This window comes from Chrysochloris asiatica, unplaced genomic scaffold, assembly GCF_000296735.1.
Source record: "Chrysochloris asiatica unplaced genomic scaffold, ChrAsi1.0 scaffold00189, whole genome shotgun sequence".
Lineage (NCBI taxonomy): Eukaryota > Metazoa > Chordata > Mammalia > Afrosoricida > Chrysochloridae > Chrysochloris > Chrysochloris asiatica.
This window is the reverse complement of record NW_006408707.1, coordinates 1,144,594-1,156,599: the sequence shown is the minus strand read 5'-3', so window position 1 is coordinate 1,156,599 and position 12,006 is coordinate 1,144,594.

Below are 12,006 nucleotides of genomic sequence, written 5' to 3'. Positions count from 1 at the left end.
GCCATTCTTGTTTCTTCATGTGAGCTAAAATTTTTGTCTCCAGGGCATTATGGGATTGTCATATTTGTAAAAACGAACAGTGCAGTTGTTGAACCTGGAGGGGAGAAATCTCTGGTGGACTCCTGCAATTCAAGGAGCTCATAAGGTAATTGCGAAAAGGATGTTACAGCAGAGTTTTTGGCCCTAGATGGAGTTCCTACTGACCTCACTGTTATTTATATTCAGGCACTCAATGTGGAAGTAGTTCATGGGAATCTTTGATGGAACTTGTTTTAGTGTCCATCAAGACCACAGGGAAGGTGGGGGCAGGGTGACTGTTTCAATGGGGGTCTGATGGCTCTGCAGATTTTGTAGATCTGGGGTTGAGCCCACCTGAATCTAGGCATCAAATGGCACACCAAAGTAGCACAGCTAGCCCCCAACTCATGCTGGCATGGCTCCCAACCATGTGGCTCTGAACTCCTGGAGAATAGGATTTGCACTGGGGGTGGAGAAGGGTGGAAGCTGGTCACACCTCTGATCACCAAGGGAGCATGGGGAAAAAGAAGGAATCACACCTTTCCTGTCATCTGCTCAAATCTGCTCTGACAGTCCTCCCTCCACTGCCAAAGCTGTTCACAAGATTATGTAGTTGTGTCTGGCCAGCTGTTCATCAGTCTCCCTCTCTTGCCATCCCTGCTCAGCCTCTCCTTCTAGCATGTACTCCATTAACCTCTCTAACCTTTCTTCTGAAGTTCAGGGTACCAGAATTTTCATCTATGTCTGTTTTATTTGATCTCTCTTATCTTTGTTGTAGAGGGTCTGCATAGTGCACCTGCTCAGTCCATCATCTTGCCACCTACATTTCAATTCTTTGAATTTCACTCTTTTAAATGCTTAATAAGGCAAATGCTTTTTGTAAATACAGTTCACAGGTTATCCTAAGGGCTTGTGCATTGAAAATAATTTAATATCAATGTGTTAAATTCTATTTCAATTCTAATTGCTAACATTCATTGGGTCATTATTAGATACCAGACACTGTTTGGAGTATTTTTATTTGTTTTGATTCATTTACTCCTCTAAAAAATCAATCAGGTAAATACTCTTATCCTTTCTATTTTAGAATTGAATAAACTGAGTCTCAGAAAAGTTAAATAAACTCAAACCCATGCAGTCTGATTCTAGGACCCAATAAACTTTTAAGCACCAGTAAATTTAAAATTTTTATAAAGGTTATGCTGCTGTATAATACAAGGAACTCTGGTAGCGTAGTGGTTACAAGTCGGGCTGCTAACTGCAAGGTCAGCAGTTCTAAACTACCAGCTGTTCTGTTGGAGAAAGATGAGGATTTTTACTCCCTTACAGATTTACAACCTCAGAAACCCTCTGCAGGGTCACCATGAGTCAGAACCATCTCCACAGCATACCACCACCACCATCATATACGACACAGTAGGCTAGCTCTTTTAGAGTGGCGTTACAACCTTGGTTACAGACCAGAAAACTCACTCAGGTTCCAGACAATATAATTTTTGTGTCAGTCTTGTCTTCTTACTTTTAAAGGCTAGATTTCCAATAGAGAATTGACATGTTAGGTTACGCATTGGCGAGCTAGCTGCAAATTCAACAGTTTGAGTCTAGCAGCTGCTATGTGGGAGGAAGATGAGTCTTTCTGCTCCTGTAATTATTTATAGCCTCAGAAATCCTATTATACAGGGTTGCTATGAGTTGGTGTTGACTCTATGGCACACAGCCAGCCAGCCTAGCAACCATAGGAAGGTGTTAAGAAAAAATAAGTTGTTAAAACCAAACGATGCCATCCATAAACCAAAGCTCACTACCATTAAAGTCAGTTCTGACTCATAGAGGCTCTATATAGGTTTTCTGAGTCTGTGCATCTTGGCAGGGTCAGCAGTTCACCAGTTGCTTCATGGTGTGGCGCTGTGGGCTAATGTGTCAGACTGCAAAGTCGTTTGAACTGCAAGGTTGGTGGTTCAAGCTCATCAGCTGCTCCTTGGAAACCCTATACAGGGTCGCTATGGGTTGGAATCTACTTGATGGCACTTAACAACAACAAGGAGCTCTGATAGCGTAGTGGTTATGAGTCAGGCTGCTAACCTCAAGGTCGGCAGTTTAAAACTACCAGCTGTTCCGGGGGAGAAAGATGAGGCTTTCTGTTCCCATAAAGATTTGCAGCCTCAGAAATCTTGTGTAGGGTCACTATGAGTCAGAACTAACTCCATGGTACTTAACGCCACCATACCAAAAGCATATTGCCTTAAACTTTGTCTTAATGTTGAAAGCTATTTATTAATTTTAAGAGGCAATTAAAAAAACTTTTTGTCACCATTATGACATGTATTTATTAAATAAAGGGCACATACACATTGATAAGATGAAAATATTATAATTTAAAGAAAATTTGGGTAAAGTCAATACACTGACAATTTCCTTAGGCTTACAAGCAGAAAGCACACAACCAAAAATGGTCTACCTCTCTAAAATGAGAGAAATGCAGACAAACAAATGGAGACACATTTTTATTTATTTATTGGCCTAGTGTGATGAGTACTTATAAGGCAGGTACTTTCCCACTTCATATCTGTAGTTGTTGTTGCTGTTAAGTGTCGTGGAGTCAGTTCCCATTTATAACGACCCTGTATAGGGTTTCTGAGGAGCAGCTGATGAGCTTGAACCACCAACCTTGCAGTTCAAACTGATCTTGTAGTCCAGAGCATTAGCCCTCAGCACAACACCAGGACTCCATATTTGGAGTAGCAAGTGGAGTATCCTTTTTGCAAATCACTTTGTTTTTATCTTGGACCATTAGGTAGATTTCTTCTCCTGATGGTCACGTGTGTTATAGAGGATTTTCTTGGCTATACTCTTTATAGAAGCAGATTGCCAGACCTTTATTCTACAGTGCCACTAGATAGTTTCAAACCACCAACCTTTCTGTCATCAGTCAGACACAAGCCATTTGTACGAGGAACATCAGGAATAGGAGGAACTGACATGTGAGAAGTCAGCTTCATTTCTGAACAGAGCACTCGTGAATGGGCAGAAGCAGTCCACAGGAAAAGACCTGGAGTTAAAAAAAACAAAAAACCAAAACCAAAAAACCCCAGCCAAAATGCTCCTTAGAAGGCAGGATGGTGAGACTGTCTCTTCTGCTTTGAATATATTGTCAGAAAGGAACAATCCCTGGAGAAGAACATCATGCTTGGTAAAATGGAGGGTCAATGAAAAAATAGGGAAGACTCCCAAGGAGATGGATTAACACAGTGGCATGCTTTGGTAGCGTAGTGGTTATGAATCGGGCTGTGAACCGCAAAGTCAGCAGTTCGAAACTACCAGCTGTTCTGTGGGAGAAAGATGAGGTTTTCTGCTCCTGTAAAGATTTACAGCCTCAGAAACCCTGTACAGGGTCGCTATGAGTCGGAACCGACTCCACGGCACTTAAAACAACAACATCAGCAATGGCTCAAACATAACAACAATTGTGAGGATGGTGAAGGACGAGGCAGTTTCGTTTGGTTGTGCATAGGGTCGTTATGAGTTGGAACTAACCAACAACAATAACAACAGACCCAACAGTACGCAGTTGGTATGGTATTCAGGACTTCAGAAGATTAAATCATAAGCAGCATTGCACTTTCCACCCAGGACTCTTGGGACAACTACCATGCGTCATGCGTGAGAGAAGCCTAACCCGGGTTGCAAAAAGACCTATATTGAAAGTAACTAAAGCTCCTGCTAGGGTACTGTTGGATCAGCACTAGACTGAGAACCTAGTCAGCATTCCGAATCCACTATTGGCTCCTCAGAAACCCTATACAGGGTCACTATGAGTTGGAATTGACTTAACAGCACTTCACAACAACAAAACTCCTGACTAAAATGTTTAGCTGGGTTCCTAGATATTGGAAGCTACTACCAACTTGCCACCCTAACTGAAGCTGTATGGAGGCGAGATGGACCATTGCTACCAAGTTCTGCCTGAATTGTAGGTTCATGAGCAAAATAAATGTTTGTTGTTGATTTAATCCAATATGTTTTAAGTAATTTGTTATGTAGCAATGGATAAAATATGTTTCCTCCTTTAATCTGTTTTTCCCCTTTAATATGTTAATATGATAAAATGTATTGGCAGATTTTCTGATGTTGAACTGCTTGTGTTCATTGAATAAACCTTTTTTGTATCTTGCATTGCTGAAATTCTTGCCTTCCGTAAAGGAGGAGGCTTCAATTCCCAGTCTGGGTACCTCATCATACTCATGACTTGGTTTCAGTGGAAGCTTTCATGTTCCTATGAGGCAGAGCAGTTTTCAGTGGCGTTTCAAGACTAAGAAGACCTAGGAAGAAAGGTCTGGTGATCGATTTTGAAAATCAGTCAGTGAAAACCCTGTGGATCACAAGAGTCTGATCTACAACCTCAAATGGGAATAGTTTAGGACCAGGCGGTGTTGTGTTCTGTTGTGCATGGGGTCACCATAAATTGGGCCAACTTTATGCAGCTAAACAACAACAATCAGCTTGATGTATTCCCACACAAAAAATTGGATACTGTGCTGAGCACAACCATCACTCTTTATGGGGGAAAAAAAATAGGTTACCAAGCAAATTAATAATGTAAAGAAAGTACATGAAGACGGTTTAACCCAATTTAGAAATTTTCAGACACATGGGGAAAAATAACAACATTTAAAAAAAGTCCAGAAAGATTTCTAGCTGACAATACTGTAAAGCAGCTTCTTCATCTTCTTCTTCTTCTTTTTTAATGATATAATTAGTCTTCTCTTTAAATTATAATAGTTAATTCAAGTGAGCTGCTTTCTAGTATATTTTTCAACTGTTTTGAAGGTTGCATTTGAAATTCAGTTTTTTTCATTTGTCTTCTTTTATGATTCAATTTAGGGACTTGATTAATGACATTCCATTTAGAAAATAACTGAAGCTTCACTAATCTGAAATAATCAGAGGAAGAATTTTCTCTCTCTTATTATTTTTGTCTTATCTCACTGAATGTTTCATTTTAGTGAATGTAATCAACTGTTTATGTAAAACTGGGGAAACACAATGAGCCTTGAAAAGCTTTTGAAAATAAGAAAAAAATTAAAAAGGCAGTCTAGGAGGCTTGGGGCTTCCCCAGTTTAAAAAATTTATCAAGGGAAAAGATACTTTTTCACTGTTCAGATCCAATATTATTTGGGAGAGAGACTGTCACTCTCCCTTCCCCTGTTCCTGACACCCAGCTGATGCCCCCTCACTCTCTCTCCTTCCTCTACCCAACTTCCTTTAAGGTGAAGCTGTTTCAACCATTTCCCCAAAGCATTCTTTCTAACATGGAACTAACGAATCTTCCCTTCCTCCCTATTACTCTACCACCTCTACCTTAAATGCTCTTTCTAGGAGAAAGAAAAAAGAGAGAGAGTCTAACTAAAAGCCTTACCAAATTCCTTTAGGGCCATTTCTGAATCTACAGTTTTTTAAATAAAAGTTTCTTCTAAAAGATTGCCTTCTTGGAAAAATTAACTGAAACCACCAACAGTCAGGGACCAGCATTTAGCTCCAGAAGTGACAGAGGCAGAGAGTGGAGCTCCCAGCTGGGAAGCTGTCATTATGTAAATGTGCCAGTGTGACAGTCCTCCAAGGAGGACAAATGACTCATCTGTGACTTCTTAATCAGCCTGTCTCTAGCAATAATAATCTAATCACTGGCCACCTAATTAAAAATGAAAGGAATTAGTTCCTTTTCCAAACAATGAGCCTTTTGAATCTCAGGTTACAGACTGTGTCATTAAGCAGAGAGCTGTCAGCTATTTGCATGTCACATCACAGAAAGACCTTTGTGAAGTGTCTCATGCTCATGTCTGTGATTTGATCACTCTTGCCATTGTTCAGTTAATGCATTGATCTGAATGATTTGCTGCTATGATCCTGTTCATTTATTCATTCAGTCACCCTTCCCAGCACAAGCATTTATTACAGACTTACTGTATGCCCAGGGAATATTTCCAGGGAATATAAAGATGAACAGAGCATTTTTCTAGCATTTGGAGGAAAATGGATTAAAATGTGTCACTATGAGATGCCTTGATCGAGATGTAATAGAAATAACAAATAAATACACATGCATATTTGTTAAAAGCATGGTACAGAAGATGCAAAATGGTGGCCCATAGATTACCACCAGTTCACAGAATTTGAGATGTTTTAATAAAATTGTATGAGTCCAGTTTACAAGAGGCTCCACCATATTCTGTTCTTTAAAATTTTCAGTTTGTTTCATTTGTTACCTGCCTGGTCCCTGTTAAACATTTGATTTTAAGAGCATTGTACAGAGATAAGTTCTAGCAAACAAGTACCCAATGTAATAATTTCCTTGTTGTTGTTAAGTACCATTGAGTCAGTTCTGACTCATAGCAACCCAGTATAGGGTTACTGAGGAGCAGCTGGTAAGCTTGAACCGCTGACCTTGAGGTTCAAACTGACCTTGCAGCTCAGCACATTAACCTGTAGCACCACACCAGAGCTTACAGCCACCATAACAATTACCATAACTTGGGTGGGTCAGAACAACAGAAACTTATTCTTTCACAGTTCTGGAGGCAAGAAGTCTGAAATCAAGGTGCCAGTAGAATTTCGTCCCTCTGGATGGTCCAAGGAAGAAACCTCTCTTCTAGCTTCTGGTGGTGGTAGGCAATCCTTGGTCTACTGCAGACATCCAAGTCTCTGCCTATATCTTCATATCGCCTTCTCAGTCTCACTGTGTTCAAATCTTTCCATTCTCTTTTAAAGTTATTAGTTGTTGGATTTAGGTACAATCTAAGGTCTAAGTGATTTCATCTTGAAATTTTTAGTAGTGGTTATGAATCGGGCTGTAAACATCAAAGTCAGCAGTTTGAAACTACCAGCTGTTCCACGGGAGAAAGATGAGGCTTTCTGTTCCTGTAAAGATTTACAGCCTTGGAAACCCTGTGCAGGGTCACTATGAGTCAGAACTGACTCCACAGCACATAACCACCAGCACCATAATGACACTACTTCCAAATAAGATCATATTCTGAGGTTCTGATTCTGTGTGGACACAAATTTTAGGAGGATACTATTCAATCCAGATCTTTGCACATTTCATTATAATATTTGACGTCTTCTTGAGATACCTTTTGGAATTTTCTGTTCTGCTCTTTAAGTCCCTCATTTCTCCCATTTGTATAACAGAAGAAGAGGGTGGGCATAAAATAAATAGATAATAAAACAGAAATCTAAACATGCAAACATGATCCCTGGGGAAAAAGTAGATTTTCAGCTCCAGAATTATCACAGTAAAATCCTTAAATGTTCCAGGTTTAACACAAACAGTTTAAGGTATTCAAGAACACAAGAGAAGATTGTACAATGAAAAAAGCGAAGATTATGAAGAAACTGAAATCAGTACTATTGAGACCAGGGTAATAGGAAAAATAGAAGAATTGCAGACAGCAATGTTAAAGATATCTAAAATAATCCACAAATAGCAAACTAACAGATATTAGGAAATAAAATGAGAATTTCAATAAGAAGATACAAAAAAGCAAAAAAAAAAAACCCTAAAACAAATAGAATTAGGCAATTAGAGAAGAAGCAACTGAAATTGTAAAAATGGACAACAGATTTCAGTTGACAGAAGACACAAAACCAAACTAGAGGGTATGGTAAGTGACATCATTAGGTCAATACACTAAGTGTCTGGCTAACGGAAATATTTTGTTTGATTACTAACCTAAAGTGGGTTCAAACCCACCTAAAATCACGCCAGAAGCTGGGCTTGGTGATGTGTTTCTGTTAAGAGTACAGTCAAGGAAACTTTGTGAAGCTCTACACTGTAACACACTTGCTTGCTATGAGTTGAACTTGACTCAATGGCTGCCAGTCCCCTCCCTCGAATTCATTGCACTTGGCTGTACAACGCTATATTACACTTAGATTCGAATACTGTCCCTTAAAAGGTATTTTAAAGAAAACTATCTATGGTATGTTAAAATATTCACACTCACATTCTTCTCAGGTATGTTAAAAAAAAAAAAAAAGTATTCTCACCAGCCACCTGTACTATGTAGCTAGGAAAATAAACACATTTTTAACTTGTCAGTCAATAGTATTCTGGTCTTTTCTGTTTAAACATTCGTTTGGATAACTCTCTTTTGGATCAGATCTTGGTCTTTCATTCCTCTTCTTCTGATCTGCCTCGTTCCAGACACTTTTGGGTGTGCAGGGAGGTTTCTTGACTCTGAGAGGGTGGGGGACAAGAGTATCCTCTGGTTCATTGCTAATTCTACTGCAGAATGGCGGCTCTGCTGCCCCACACCGCTAATTGCTAAAGTGCACCCAGCAGTCCAGGGAAAGATGCCACTGCTGAGTCCATGGTCACAGTCGTTTGCCTCTGACTCCAACGTTCCTACTCATGGGGGCCTCTTTCTCCTAACCTCAGGATTTTGTTACTGTATAACAAACACTCTTAGCACCTTTAACCTTCCTACACTTGGGCATTGAAAACTTCTCAATTCCCTAAAAATCACCAACAGATTATAGCTTTACTTTCATTGAGATCAGAGATGATAGTTTATATGATGCCAATTATTTAAAATTTGTCAGAACTTACCTTAAAGTCTTCTTTAGGATCGATTTTTATAAATATATCATGTATACTTGAGAATATGCTTATCTAATGGTTAAATATATATTAGTTTTCCATTTCATAAAAATTATCACAATCTTAGAGGCATATCTCACAGTGTCTGTACATCTGGACATGGCAGAATTGGGTTCTCTGTTCAGGACCTCATAAGACTCAAAGTGTTGAACAATGGTGACCAACAAGCTTGTTCAGATTGTTGCAGGATTCAGTTCCTTGCAGTAATAAAAATGAGGCCTTCATTTGCCTGTTGACTATTGGCCAGGGATTTCTTTAAGCTCCTGAGAACCACCCTCCATCCTAGTCATTTGACTCTCCCACTACACGGCAGTCCACTATTTGAAAACCATCAGAAGAAATTCGCTCTCTTCAGCTTGGTAAGAGAAATGTTTTATAAACTATTACAATAAAAAAAGTTACTGCTTCATCGTATTCACAAATCCTGCCCACACTCAAGGGGAGAGCATTACACAGGATGTGTACCAGGGCCAGGAATCTTAGAGGCCAGCTTAGAATTCTGCTTACCAAAGGCTCTTTGAAGGTGCCCTGGTGGTGCAATAGTGAAACATTTGGCTGCCCACCTGTGGCTCTTTGGAAGAATGATCTGTTGATTTGCTCCTGTAAAGGTTTGCCTAGAGAACTCTATGGGGGCAGTTCTACTACGTCATATGGGATTGCTATGAGGAGAGAATGGACTTGACAGCACTTAACAACAAGGACAAAGAGCGTAGTGGTTACAAGTTGTAAGCCAGCCACTTTGTGTCTTTATAGCCCCCCTCCATTTTTTATAGCCAGTGTCTAAACTGTCTGTCCCTATTACCTTATAACCCAGTGCAGATGATAAAACTTTGCTGGCTGAAAGTGAAGAGGACTTAAAACATTTACTTATGAAGATCAAAGAGCACAGCCTTCAGTATGGATTACATCTCAATGTAAATAAAACAAAAATCCTCACCACTGGACCAATAAATATTATTCTTATCAACAGAGAAAAGATTGAAGTTGTCAAGGACTTCATTCTTCTTGGATCAACTATCAACACTCATGGAAGCAGCAGTCAAGAAATCAAATGATGTATTGCATTAGAAAAATCTGTTGCACAAGACCTTTTTAAAGTGTGGAAGAGCAAAGATGTCAGCTTGAGGACTAAGTTGCGCCTGCCCAAAGCCATATATGCATGTGAAAGCTGGACAGTAAATAAGGAAGGCTGTAGAAGAATTGATGCATTTGCGTTATGGCGGATGGCCAAACTTCGTTTCTCATACTTTGGGCATATTGTCAGGAGAGACTAGTTGATGGACAAGGACATCATGATTGGTAAGGTGGAGGGTCAGAGAAAAAGAGAAAGAACCCTAGCGAGATGGATTGGCCAAGTAGCAGCATTGATGGACTCAAGCATGGCAACAATAGTGAGGTTGGCCCAGGATCAGGCATTATTTCATTCTGCTGTGCATAGGGTCACTATGAGTTGGTACTGACTAGATGGCACCTAACAACAACAACAATTAACCCGGTGCAAGGAGCTCTGGTAGCATAGTGGTTATGAGTTGGGCTATTAACCTCAAGGTCAGCAGTTCAAAGCTACTAACTGTTCCGTGGGAGAAAGATGAGGCTTTCTGCTCTTGTAAAGATTTACAGCCTCAGAAATCCTATGCAGGGTTGCTATGCATTGGAACTGACTTCATGGCACCACCATAAACCCAGTGCAGTGAGAAAACGAACTTGATCCTTAATATGAAGAATCCTTCCATTTCAGTTGGAATTTTGATTAACTGCATCTATAAGCAAAGATCCAGTTCATCAAATTTCAGCTATTTCTATTTTCTCACAGTATTAAGCATCTTTATCTTCATCTAGTTGATTCTGGTCAACTGGCCATCCAAACTAAGTCAAATGGGTACTGGGTGAAAGTTTGGGAGTTCACATATGCCTCACCCCACTTCAGACCAGCTGGCTGCTTCACTCTCAGCTCTAGCCCCAGTGGCTAGGTGAGTGCCCAAGGACTTGAGAGTTTATACATTTCCCTAAACTTTAGACCAGTCAGCCCTTTCTCTTTTCTCTCTCTCATCTCAAGGCCATCGGATATCATGGACAAACTCAGCTCATGTCTTTATTGCTGCATTCCCCCCACCCCACCCCCACCCTGACTTTCACTCACAAGTAAACCCAGGTGGTTACCAGAGAGCATACCAGACAGCTCTCAGGTTTCAGTTTTAGAAGGGGGTTTTCCCTGATGGGCTGACTTTTCTTGCCTTGATGCTTTCCAAACAACTTGCTTGATATTCTAACAGCCAAACTGTCTGCTTTTTTTCTGCTTGTCTTTCTTTCAATAAGAATCTTCTGTTCTCTCAGCCATTCTGGACTGGTCTGCATGTCTTATGAATTCACCTTTAATAAACCAAACACTAAACAATCAATTCACACCAAAAATATAAGTTATTTCCTGATTTTTTGGAAAAATCAAGTACACTTTTTTTCTAAACAGCTTGCTCTAAATTGGTATCATTAAGACAATATAATTATGTAGTAAAGATGTTAAAAGGCATTAAGATAACAATGAACTTTTGTTTATCAAATCTATTTTTCAGCTTAAGGGTATAATCTTCAGAGTAATACTCATCCTGATTCTCCCCCTTTCAGGACAACAGTCTGTTGCCTCTTAATATATCTTTCTCCTTCTTCAATTTTTTAGCAGGGTGTATAACTGTGCAGGGTCACTATTGTGAACCGACTTCAGGGTACTTAACAACAACAACATAACTGCCAGAAATGAGGACTAGGTGTAGTCATAACTAAGTGCTGTAAAGTAGAATGCTGGTGAATGTGATATATGCAAGTTCCAGATTGTTGTTGTTAAGTGCCGTAGAGTCAGTCCTGACTTATTGTTATTAGGTGCCATCGAGTCGGTACCGATCCATAGCAACCTTATGCACAGCTGAACGATGCACTGCCCAATCCTGGGCCAACTTCACTATTGCTGCCACGCTTGAGTCTATCGATGCTGCCACTTGGCCAGTCCATCTCGTTCCTGTTTTTCTCTGACCCTCCACCTTACCGAACATGATATCCTTCTCCAGAGACTGCTCCCTCCTGACAATATGTCCATAGTATGAGAGACGAAGTTTGGCCATCTTGATCTTTAAGGAGCACTCTGGCTGTACTTCTTCCAAAACGGATCTATTAAGACCTTGACTCATCGAGACTCTAAATAGGGTTTCCAAGGAGCAGCTGGTGGGTTTGAACTGCCAACCTTGTGGTTCACAATCCAATGTTGATCCTACAGCACCACACCAGGAGTCCCAAGTTCCAGGTTGTTGTTGTTAGGTGCCATAGCGTCAGTCCCAGGT